The sequence below is a fragment of the Vombatus ursinus genome, unplaced genomic scaffold (genome assembly GCF_900497805.2).
Source record: "Vombatus ursinus unplaced genomic scaffold, bare-nosed wombat genome assembly UNPS02014808.1, whole genome shotgun sequence".
NCBI classification, from domain to species: Eukaryota; Metazoa; Chordata; class Mammalia; order Diprotodontia; family Vombatidae; genus Vombatus; species Vombatus ursinus.
Window position 1 is genome coordinate 702801 of NW_020954586.1, and position 13482 is coordinate 716282.

Consider the following 13482-nt stretch of genomic DNA (forward strand, 5'->3'; position numbering starts at 1 on the left):
AATAAGAGTCATTCCTTAATTGATAAGTGGTCAAAGGATATGAATTGGTGGTTTTCAGATGAGGTCATCAAAGTTATCTATAGTTATATGAAAAAAATGCTCTAATTCACTATTGATTAGAGAAATGCAAAATAAAACAGCTCTGAGGTACCACCTCACACATGTCTGATCACCTAATATGACTGAAAAGGAAAATGTGGGAGGTGATGTGAGAAAAATGAGACACTAATGCTCTGCTGGTGAAATGGTATACTGATTCAACCACTCTGTAGAGCAATTTGGAACTGTGCCCAAAGGTCTATAAAACGATGTATACCTTTAACCAAGCAATACCACTACTAGTTCTGTATCCCAAAGAGATAAAAAGCAAAAATGACGAGGACCTATATATACAAAAAATATTTATAGCAGCTCTTTTAGTGGTGGCAAAGAATTGGAAACTGAGGGAATATCCATCTATTGGGGAATGACTGAACAATTCCTTATATATGATTGTGATGGAATACTATTGTACTATAAGAAATGATGAGCGGGATGCTCTCAGAAAAGACTTGAAAGACTTACATGAACTGAAGCAAAGTGAAATGAGCAGAACCAGAGCCTTGTATACAGTAATAGCAATATTGTGTGATGATCAATTGTAAATGACTCAGCTGTTCTCAGAAATACAATGATCCAAGACAATTCTGAAGGATTTATGATGAAAAAATGCTATCCATCTCTCCAAAGAAAGAACTGATAGAGTCTGAATGCAGATCAAAGTACATGTTTTTCTTTATTTTATTTTTCTTAGGGTTTTTTGTTTGTTTCCTTCACAACATGACTAACATGGAAATATGTTTTGCATGACTGCACATGTATAACTTATATCAAATTGCTTGCCTTCTTAATGGGGGGAGGAGGAGAAGGGAGAGAATATGGAACTTAATTTTTTTTAAATGTTAAAAACTGTTTTTACATGTAATTGGGGGAAAATAAAAAATTGAATTAAAAATTAAATTTCGTCTTATTAAAATGAACAACTTCTAGCCTACAAAATCATTGTAATAATAATAATCCCAAATTGCTCCCTGTCACAAAATCTCCCTTGGAAACACCTCTATTTTCCCAATTCTGCTACTGGGTAAATTCTGCTTTTCTCTCCCAGATGTGCTTCTGATTTGACAAACTTCAACACCATGCCCCAAACCAGGTACCTCCCCCCTCCCATTCTTTTCCGTCTCCCTGTTGTGTGTTTCTCCCCTATTACATTTTAAGTTCCTTAAAGGCAGGGGTGCCTTTTTTTCTTATCTACATAACTATTGCTTAAAACAGAACCTGGTACATAAGCACCTGGTACAGTAATAATGCTTGTTGCCTATTGGTCTGGGGAGCAGAACACAATTTCCAATGAATCCACATTTTCAGTGACCCAATGGGCCAATGGAAAAACCTATGCTAGATTTAAGTAGGATGTAACATATTACCAACCATAAGCCATGTAGAAAAATACCACGTATGACAAATGTGATTAGAAAAGGAGATGGGTCAGTCACATAGCAAATTTGAGGGAAGTGAGATAGAAAACCCAAATGCTGCCATAGCGTCAGTGAAATGTCAAAGGCTCTGAGGAAGATCTCTAGTATGCTGGGTTCATCTTCTCCAGAGGATTTATAAATGGACCTAGGTAAGAATCGCATAAGGCAAGGAGAGGAGGGCTGAGGAGAAAAGAACTTGAGAGAAAAAAATCCTTATTTGTAAGAGATCAGGGACATAAGGAAGAATCGGAGAAAGCCCACATAGTCCACAGCTAAACAAAGTGAATTTTATTCTTTTAAACAGCTGATGTGATTAAACATCTCCCATATGCTATCAATCCCAGTCTCCCACAAGAAGTACCCATCAAGGAATAGCCTCCCTGGGTGGGTGGGGGGAGGTTTACTCATCCTTTCTCAGAGTCCTGCAGCCCCTCCTAGCCCACTGGAAGAGAACTGCAGGGAACGATTTGCACTGCCCCAACTTCTTTCAGTTCAGTTCGTCCAGCTTTTATACACTAACACCCAAGGGACTTAGAAAAGGAGGGATATAGGAGATGGCACCTGAACTGTGCTTTGAAGGAAACTCGGGATTTTATCAAGTTGAGGTAAAGAGGGAGCGCTTCCTAGGCATGTGGGACAACCTCGACAAAAACTCAGAGGCTGGAGATGAAGTGTCATCTATGAGGAAGAGCAAGGGGCCAGTTTAAGCTTGTCCAGTTTCATTGACCCTTGCTTTGGTTGCTATTTTGCCAACGACCTCTTCATGAGGGCGCATGACGTCATTCTTTGTCTATCACCCGTGAGTCTGATTTAGAGAAGCTGGTGCTGAGGTTTCTCTGTGTTAAATGGACCCTCCCTTTGCCTCTGACGCCTTGTTACTCTGCTGATTCCCCATGGTCATCACCACTTCAATACTTACCTTGCACATATTTTGTATCTAATTATCTGTGTGCACATTGCAAGCACCTTGAGGGTGAGGACTATTCAACTTTGGTCTCTGTCTCTCCAGCACCCTGTCCAGTGGACAGAACACCGGATTCAGGGTTCACATTCCACCTCTATGAACACTTCCTATCTGGGTGACCTTTGACAAGTTGTGTAGTCTCCCTGGGCCTCAGTTTCCTCACCTATAACAGAAGGGGCTTAGACCAGATAGCCTCCAGGGTCCCTTTCAGTTGGAAAATTATGATCTTCTATGTTACGAATTACGTACATGAGCCACACTGCACGTTTTGTGGAAGGAAGCATGTTACAGGGAGGGGGGAAGGGGAAGGAGAGAGCGAATGGTAAGAGTGCATAGCACCTGCCCCTTAAGATGGGAATCACCGGTCCACCTCTAATCCCTGCCCTCCATCCTTCCCACAAGTCCGTCTTCTTCTGAGCTTAATTAGATAATGTTAAGATAGGAGAATCTAGAAACAAGTGTCCAACACACTCCTGAGAAGAATTTGTGCTCCAGCTATTGCAACTCTTGTCAGAGCCAAAAACATTTTGATGAGGAGTGTATTTGTAGGGCACTGAAAAAGCCAAGACAACTCAGTGGGGTTTAGAGCAGATTTAAAAAGTCATTTATCCCAATTTTTCATATTTTTCACATTTCAAATCTGGTTATTTCAGATGCAATGGAAATTTCAGAAGTAATTCTTTGATGAATGGAGCTTTTAAATAACTGGGCTACATTTTTAGAGGTATATTGTATTTTTTTTTAACCAAGTTAAAACAAGATGGTGGATGAGAGAGGCACTGACTGCTTTGACACTTGATGGAATCCCTGATCTTATTAATTTATATCCTTACAACATCAATGCATGCTACACCATCTCATCCTGAATGGTTCTTTTTTGAGAATGAGAGTTTTTATTTTTTTATAATCATCTTTCTTTTTATTAATGTAACAATCAACAAATGTTTTAATATAGAAATTCTTCTTTCTTTCCTTCCACCTTTCCCCCCTTCCTTCTGTCTTTCCATTTCTTTCTTTCTTTTCTTCTTTCTTTCTTTCATCATCAAAATTTGCAAAGCACTCAGCACGGTGCCTGGCATGTAGTAGGCACTACATACACTTTAGTTATTATTGTTGTTGTTATTACTACTACTTAAGATGAGGATAATAATTCCTGCCCATTCCTCCCATAAATTCTCCATAGAGGATCAACTCAGTGAGCAGAACATCTTGCTCTGGACATGTCAACATTTCATGAGTAGTAATGCTCCATTGAGCTGATTACCCTTGTACTGACCAAAGGACCAAACCCACCTCCATTTTCCAATCCAACATGATCTTAAGCATATCCCTTGCCTCTTTTCTTTCATACAAGTTGTCACTGGTACCCTGGGTCTCATCATTGCCATTTGGGTAATCACAATTTAAATTCTTTAGGGATTATGGCATTCTATGATTCCCAACCATCTGGCACCATCAAGAGAATATTGGTATCACATGGGTAGATTTTTATATCTAGGATCATTGAATACACTACAAAATTTCCCAGAAGCAATCTAACTCATTCTCTTAAAACCATTCCATTCTAGGCCTAGTTCAGCACAATTTTCCATATCTAGCCAGAAATCAATCAGCAAACATTGATTAAGCACCCACTGCATGCTAGACACAGAGCTAGGTATTAGAGATAAACAAAGTAGAAATAATCCCTACCCTCAAATACTTTTTATACTATTGGAGAGACAATGTGTACATATGTAACCATAGCTGTGTGTCTGGGAGGGGTTGTAAATGGTGAAAAGAGTTTATCCTGAACTTCAGCAGGAAAGGAAGGATTAGTATCCTTACTCTCTCCTTTTGTCTCACTCTTCAGAACTAAGGAGTAGTCAGTCTTTTCAAGCCATACCCCTTCTTTTCCCATCAGGAATATCTTTCCTCTGGTCTCACCTCCACCCAGTGAAAGGGTTGTTCTCCAAGATAGCCAGGAAGAGCAGTGGGTAGAGAGGTGGCCAAGAAGACCTGAGTTCAAATCCTGCCTCAAACACTTACTAGGTGTGTGACCCTGGACAAATCACTTAACCTCTGTCTGCTTCAGTTTTCTCATCTGTAAAAATGAGGGGGTTGGATTCCACCTCTATAGTCCCTTCCAACTCTAATTCTATGCCCTTTGATTATGCAAAGAGAAGACAAGGGTCAGAAAATGCGTGAGGGACACAGCTCGTAGAGAGCATAGAGAGAAAAGAACTCCTTCCCTAAGCACCTCCTACCACCGAGTCCTGTGTAATCATGTCTGTGTCTGAGATCAGACATCTGTCCTCATTTACTATTCTTCCTGATCCGAGGAAGTTACAGAGTATATATATTAAGATTCTCTTTCATCCAGCTCCAGAGCTGCAGGCAAGAAGAGACTGACCATTTTGTGGACACCAGTGTGCCCTGCCAATCACTTCATTCTCTCTCTCTCTTCCCATTCCAAAGAATGAAACACACACAAACCAGACATTGCTGTGATGGACCACACTTTCATCAGTACTAAAGGAACAGAAATGTAGAAAGTTTGAGAGAAGAGGTAAACTTTGGATCTCACACATTCTCACCAGGCCAGGGTGAGAGGAGAGAAAGGACAAGTAAATAAGTGTCAGGTACCAGGTCCCTTCATTTGAATCCCATTCACATGCAAGTTAAGACATCACCTGTGATGCCATGGGTCCTTTCAAAAATGAAGGACCCATCAAGTCCCCTCAGGGATGTCCTGGCAAATGTTTAACAACCAGCTCTGGAGGTTGTTGGGGTGGGACATGAGCTCATGGCACACTTTTAAGTTTCATTTTCATTATGCTATTTTCTCCATCACTTTCTTAAGTCTAGGCAATCAGCAAAACAACAAATCACACCCCGATTTGTAATGTTTGCCAATTTCTGAGGTATAAATACTCATCCTGAAAAATCTAACAATCAGATCTCCTAAACTGGTTTGACGTGGCTTCAGTAACACCCCTTGGTCCCTGTGCAGAAACTTCAGCAATTGCTGCTCTGCATACACATACCTCTTTTGGGGGTTCCAGGCTCCTCCCAGGGATACAGTTGGTAAAGGGGGTTTTGTAACCACCCAGATGTCAACCATAACACCTTAGACTGTCTGTTCATCTAATTCTTAGAAATTGTTGAGATTTTTGTATGAAATTATATATATATATATATATATATATATACACACACACACACACACATATATATTTAAGTCATTCAAACATGTTCGGTTAATACCGAGAGTCATTTAACCCTGCTAGGAAGGACATGCCAATGAAAACAGGATTTGTGGGGCCAGTGTGAGAGGCTGGGGGTGAGGGTAGGGTGTGATTATAGCTTTTGTACTTTTTGTCTATAAGTCATTATAGATGGCTCCATATTAATAACATAGTCAAGAATTCCTTGGTGAATATCCCCCTCTGTTGCTTCTAGGTTTCATCACGGTGTGGAGGAAACACTTACTTCTTGAAGGATATACCAGTGAAATTTGTGCACATTATTTGAAACACTTTACTCCCACCCACTTGGCAAAAGTAGTTTAAAATGACAAAATCCAGTGGTGGCAGGTCTGTGACCAAAGAGGTACTACATTGTTAGTGGAATGGCAAAATGGCAAAAATCCTTCTGTGAAACAATTCAACAACACACAATTTGGCAACAACCTGTGAGCATTAGTTTGGCCTCTCCTACTCCGCTGTGAAGGCTTCAATATTCCATTGTCTGACGACCACTCAAGCTATGTCCAGAGATCCTCATTAAAACATTGACTTTGGGGTGGTGAATTTCTCAGCCATAACAACTCTCAAAGGCAATAAGACAGGTTGGGGTCTGTATGAGTGCAGAAAGGACTGATACCAATGAAAAGAAGTTGGAAATTATTTGTAAAGCACTCCTGTCCCCTCCAACTTGTGCCCATTTTCAACACAATATCTCTCTCCATTTGGGATAATAGATAGAACTCAGGCTACTGAGTTTAACTTTAAGAATGGCACAGATATGAGCCATCCCATAGCTCCACCCAGAGAGGTTTCCGGTGCATTTTTTTCCCCAAAAAGAAAAAGGAAACAATTTCATAAAATTGGAAACATATGCACTTCCACTCAGTGACACATTCAGAGAAATACCCCATACACAAACCAATTCCTTTTTGCCCCACCAGGACCCAGCCTCGCCTGGCCTTGTGGCCTTCCCAGGACCTGTGTGAGCCCCCAAATCGCCCAGCTTCCTCTCCACTGAGAGGACTGCAGGATTCTTGGTGGTGGTGGGTTTTTTTTCCTCAGGGTTCACTCATGCTCTGCACCCACATGGCTCTTGTTAGTGGTAACACACTCACTATAAACTTAACGCTTGTCACATGCCCTTTGATTTTATTTTCCTCTTTGTGGGAATGGAAAAACATCACAATGATTTTCAAAATAAAAAGAGAAAAAGCAAGTTACCCAGCATTGGGGATAACACTTCTCTTTCAGGGCTGAAAAATACCTGTCTTCTCCAGAGAGGGCCAGAGCCCTGACTAGCCTGGCACAGGGGTGGGGGGAGAGGTGAAACAGGAAATTTTGTAATGACCTAGAGCAGGGAGGTACAGTGGGGCAGGCTTGACCGAGCCTGGCCTTCTGCATGCCCCAATCAGAGCTGGCCGGGCAGCTCTCCATCTGCCCCTCTTTGCTTCCATCTCCATCCCCATCAATGGAGATGTGGAGAAAGAGGATGTTTTCTAGGCATTCTTATGGTGATTGCTCTGGAAGTGGAGAGAATGTGACCTGGGGACAATTTAATAGATCTCCCTGGACCTAGAGATTTGAACTTGCATAAACTCAGACATTGACTGTCCAGCCTTTGCTCAAACACAACCAGGGAGAGGGAGCTCGCTACAACCCGGCAGCCCACTCCTTCACTTGGGAGCTCTGCTCATTGTTAGAAAGGCTTTCCTGTTGATCTTTCTGTAACTTTCCCCCATCGCTCCTGGTTCTGCTCTCCAAAGCATCTTCATAATGGCCCTCTTCAAAGATTGCCTCCAGCTTTGCTTCTATTTCCTCATCTGCAAAATAGGAGGGAAAGTGGGCAGGATGGTTGATACATTCTCCTGATTAAGTCCCCCCAGACAAAGATTATTTGATTAGGTGGACCCAGGCCTCTCCTCTTTGGGAAGGGGCCAATGAGAATGGAGATTCCAGATAACATTTCTGGTTCTCAATTCTGCTTGAGAACACTTGACTGCACTATTTTGAATGTGTTTGTGAATATTTATCCCCTTACAGTGAAAAGACCCTTGCTGAACTGCCTGGGGTTTGAGAAAGGAAAAGAAGGACATGAGTCCAAAGAGAAGAGTGTTTGGGATGATAGTGACCATGAGAGGAGCCTGCCAATGGGAGAGAGGGCAGGTGAAGCCTGAGAGGGCTGCTGGGCCCCAGCTCCAGGCCAAGTCAGACCGACAGAGCTAAAGAAGGAATGGGTCTGAGGTTGGGGAAAGGGTAGAGAAAACCCATGATCTTTTCTAGTTTGTCGCTATCCCCTGAAATAGTTCTTTGGGTTCAAAAGGAGGACAGTTGGGAGTGTACAATGTTTAACCCAAATGAATGAATTGGTAATGGTGAAAGTTCAGACAGGATAGATAGTACAAGAGGGGAGATATTTGGGCAGGGGGATTATCTCCATGCTCCTCGAATTATGTCATAACTATTCTCCCTATAAGTAAAGCTGCTATGAAGCTGGGGGATGGGACTTGGGTCGCATGACATTTCTCTCTCTGTAGATCATTCCAAGATCTATATAGCCAGCCCTTACCTCTCTCCTGAGCTCCAGACATAAATGAGACATTCCAGTCGCTATCCATTGTGGATCATAAGACTTCTCTGGACCATAAGACTTCCCTCCCTGGCCTGGATCCCACACCCCCCATATTTCTTCTCTCTTTCAGTGGGAGCAGAGCCCCCTATCGATCAACAAGCTTAGAATTCTGCACCCAGAGAATAGGCAGCCCTGCCTGGTGCAAGAAGGAGACCTGAGGTGGAAGAATGGGGAAGGTCTGGAGGGAAGAGAAGTGGGAAGGAGAGCAGAGGTCATTTATAGCATTCAAAAAACTGGGTCATGGAAACAGAAGGGAAACAACCAAGTCAGAGCAACTGGGCACTGAGCTGAAGGATGACTGCAGGGGCTGATGAAAAGTTAGAGGTCAAAATATCTTATTTGTGTCCAACGAAGTGTGATCTGTACACCACTGTGCCCAGGTGCTGAAGTCCCAAGGGGTGGATCAAATCCCAAGGAAGAGCCAAAGATGAGAGGAGGGCCACCCCAGGATGGACAATCTGGTGACCAAGTCCAAAACCTCAGGCTGAGGTGGTGGGGATAGATGGCTTCTCCCTCTCCCCATCAACGACAAACCAGGAAAACAACCTAGCCTGGGTAGAACTCAATTTACAAGATCAACTGTAGCTCAACAAGAGACATCCAGGTAGTGCATTTTATAAGAGCTGGACCTGGAATCAGGAGGACCTGAATTCAAATCTACCCTCAGACACTTGCTAGCTGTGTGATCCTGGTCAAGTCACTTAATGTCTGTCTGCCTCTGTTTCCTCATCTATAAAATGGAGATGATAATAGTGCTAACCTCCCAGGGTTAATGTGACAGTAAAGTGAGATAACATTTATAAAGTGCTAGATAACTGGTAGTTATTATTTGTTAGTATTATTTTTCATACTTTTCATCTTTATGATGAAGTTGAGATAGAAATGACACTAAGACAAGTTGCTGTCCTACAGAGGCAGAATGGCATAAGGGGAAACTGAGTCATAAGTCTGCCTCTGACACTTCCTACCTATGTGACCTTGAACTAGTCACAAATCCTTGTACCTTGGTTCCCTTATCTGTAAATGAGGGATTTGACCTCTGTAATATCTACTCTGGGCTACTCCCCTGCCTCACACTGGAAGGCTGAGTCCCCAGAGAGTAGATCATTCCTTAATCTCAGGGTCCTATGAGGTAATCCTGAGAGTGTGGGATTCTATTACTCTCACCCACAAGCCCACAGTGGAGTGCTTCCCACTAATAATCAGCCAATAGACTCAATTAGCTTATTTATTGACTGACTCCCATAAAGGGAGTTTGTATTTTGTCTTAGAAGTAATAGAGAGGGGCAGGTAGTTGGCACTGTGGATAGAGCATCAGCCCTGAAGTCAGAAGGACCTGAGTTCAAATCCAGCCTCAGCCACTTGACAGTTACTAGTTATGTGACCCTGGGCAAGTCACTTAACCCCAATTGCCTCAAAAAAGAAGAATTAATAGGGAAACAGTGATGGTTTTTGATCAAGAGAATTCCACAGGAAAACTTAAACCTTTGCAATCTTGGCCAAGACATTCTCCCTCAGTTTATTCATCCATAAAATGTAAAGGATTAAACCAGATGATTTCCAATGTCCTTGCCAGCTCTAAATTTTTCTGTAAGTCACTTAAACTTCATAACCTTATTTTCCTCATCTCTGAAATGAGATGTTGGACTAGATGACATTGGTGACGTTCCAGGTCTCAAACTATAATTTACAATTGAAATCACTGATCCATATTTTAGGGAGGAAATGTGAAAATCTCTTGCAAGTCACCAAAGTCTATGTAAATCTCAGTTATTAGCTTATGATGATTTCTTGTTTTGCAATGATCTATGTTTCACTTTGGGAAAATGTAGCTCAGATTTCTAGGAGTTGTAAATTTTGCTTAGATCAATTGCCTTCCTCTGGGCAGAGAAGAAACAGCAAGCAAACCGAACACTTTGTGCCCCCCTAGAATATTCGCTTCACTTCATTCTCATCATGAGACCTTAATGAAGCAAGCACAGGCTGTATGTACTAGGTTAATCATCCCTCCCATAGATATCAGAGGTAGTGAGAGGAGGCTATGGAATCCGATACCCCAGCTCTGTTCAATTCTCAAGGTCCATCTCCCACTCCTACTCCTTGTCCATAACTCTCATAGGAAGGCAGGCTCCCAGAGCAAGCCACTGGCATTGCTCAGTGGACAGGAATTCCAATGTATCACAGACAAAAATGAAAGCCTCTTCAAAGGAAATTATTTGGGAAGTGCTAACCCACAGCTGACAGCTAGCATTTACATGTGGGCTTAAATATTTATCTATTCCCACTTCCATTCTCTGATGACCAAATGGGAAAATATAACTAAACCAACTATTTGAAAAACAGTTCAAGAAATATTCCTGGGATTGGGGAGGGGGATAGTTGCTGATGAAAATAATAAAGATCCTGTGAAGCTTTAGACCATTTCCAAATTATTTTCCTCACAATGATCCTGCAGTGAGGCAGAGGGAAGCCAGCAGAATCAGGGAAGCCATTTTGGTGATAACAACACTGTAAAGACAAACCTCTTAAAGACTTAAGAACTCTGATCAATGCAATAACCAAACACAAGGCAAGGGGACCAGTGGGAAGCATATAACCCACCTTGTGATGGATGGTGATGGACTCAAGACTGAGAATGAAGCATACCTTTTTTTTTTGGACATGACCAGTACAGGAATCCATTTACTTGGCTATTCATATTTCTTACAAAGGTTTTGTTTTTCTTTTTTATTTCAATGGGAGGAGGAGGAAAAAAATTTAATAAAAATTAATTTTTAAAAAGAATTTTAAAAACAAACAATAACCTTGAGAGAAAAGTATTACTAACCCCTCTCCAGATTTTTTTTTTAAATAGATGAAGGAACTCAGACTTAGAAAGATGGTTCAGCTGTTCCTAGGACACTAAGTGTGCATCAGTAGGCTAGGCAATCATTGGCCCTTCTGTTTGAATATGTCATTTCTGAGTAATCCGTCCATTCATTCATTAAATGGGACTGTTGAGTTCAGTGCTTGTATAAGAATATGATATAATAAATGGCAAAGCCGGGGAGCTGTAGGTTAAAATTACGCATGCCTTTGGGAAAATCACAGCCTCTCTCTCTGTGCCTTGTTCCCCTCATCTATAAAACAGGGGGCTACATTCTGTTGGGAGAGACCACATAGCATACATACATGTATTTAAACCTACAGAAAACACAGGTAATTTTATGGGGAAGGAAAGCAGTTGTGGGATCATGGAAAGCTTCATGTAGAAGGTTATGCATTAATTGAATCTAAAGGAAATTAGGGATTCTAAGAGAATCATTTTGGAGAGATTAACTGGCATTTCCTGCCCTGCCTACCTGGGATGCAGGCTGTTGGTAGCAGATCTGAACTAGGACAGAAAAAGTCAAACCTGGACAGAGAGAGGGTGAGAGCCGGGGTCTTTCCATGCAGATTTGTGTTCCTTCTCTGCGGTCCAGGTCCATAGCTCAGCAGGGGACAGCTTCGGTGTGTTTGGCTACCCCAGGTGGCTGGGGTCAACCTAGGTTTGTCTGCCTGATCATCAGCCAGAGTCAGCAGGCTGTGTCTGCCTGTGTCTGTTTTCATGAGCATGGGTCAGGTAGCTAGACCCGACCCATTTGTCTACGTGGACAGGAAGGCTAGGAGACTCAGTCACTCCGGTGATACATCTGAATACCACAGGTAAAATTTTATGAACTAAGTTGGTCAATAAACATTTAGTAAGTGCCTGTTATGTTCCAGGACTGTGCTGAGCACTGGGGATAGAAAGAAAGGCAAAAACAGTGGTCTCTACCATCTAAAAGCTCACATCCCAAATGGGAGAAACAAGCACATACATTGTACAGGGCATTCTAAAATACCGCACTAAGATTTGGGGAACCCCCTATATGTACAAAGGAGATGGAAGATGCCATCTCAGAAGCAAGGATCTAGCAACTGAGGGCATCCTTGGGCTTCCAACCTGAAGAAGGAAAGATTTGATCTGAGTCTTTAAGGAAGCCATAGAAATGAACATGTGGTGATAAGGAGGCAGACATGAGGGGAGAGCCATTGTGAAAGGCACAAATGGGAGATGGCATGTCATATTCAAGAAACCTCAAGGAAACCTCACCATTGTGGCTGGATCGTAGCACATTTGGGCAGGAGTAAAGTGTAAGAAGAATGGATAGGTAGGAAGGAGTCAGCTAGACAGGGATGAGCTCTAAATGCCAAGCAGAGAGCTTTATATTTGATCCTGGAGGTGATAGAGAACCATGGTCAGACCCATACTTTAGGAAAATCATCTTGGCAACTGAATGGAAGACAGATCAGAGAAGAGACTTGAGGCAGAGAACAATGAGGCCATTACAGTAGTATAGGCAAGAAGTGGTGAGGGCTCTAACTAGGATGGTGACTGTGTGGATAAAGAGAAGGGATGTGAAAGTTCCTGAAAAGAAAGAAATTGCAAGATTTGGAAACTGATCAAGAAATGTGGGTTGAGTGAGAGCAAAGCACCAAAGATAACACCAAGGAAACATGAAACCTGGGTGGCTAGGAAAATGGTGGCTCCCTAAAGGGTAACAAAAAAAGTCAAGGAGAAGGGAATCTGAAGATAAAGATGTGGACATGTTGGTTTGGAACGTGTTGATATCCAGTTCAAAATGCCCAGAAGGCAATTGGTGATGGAAGAGTGGAACTCAGGAGACAGATTAAAGTCTGGGAATTATCTGCATAGAGATGATCATTAAATCCTTGCAAGCTGATGAAATTACCAAGAGAGAGAATTTAAAGGAAGAAGAGAAGAGGGCCCAGGACAGAGCTTTGGGTTAACAAGCACGAGCTAGATGAAAATCCAGCAAAAGATCCTGAGAAGGAGGGGACAGCCAGCTAGGATGAGAACCAGGAAAGAAGGAGCAGGGTTATGAAACCCTATAGAGGGGAGAATGTCCTGGAGGTGATGGTGATCAATAAACAAACATCATAGAGCTCAACCACCACTTCTGAGACCTAAGAGATAATTAATAGGGTCACAGACTTAGAGATGGAAGGGATTTTGAAATTCAGATTCATCTGGTCCACTCCTCTTATTTTACAGATGAGGAAATAAAGGCCCTAAGAGAAAATATTTGTCCAAGGTCACATAGACAATGAATGACAGAGCTG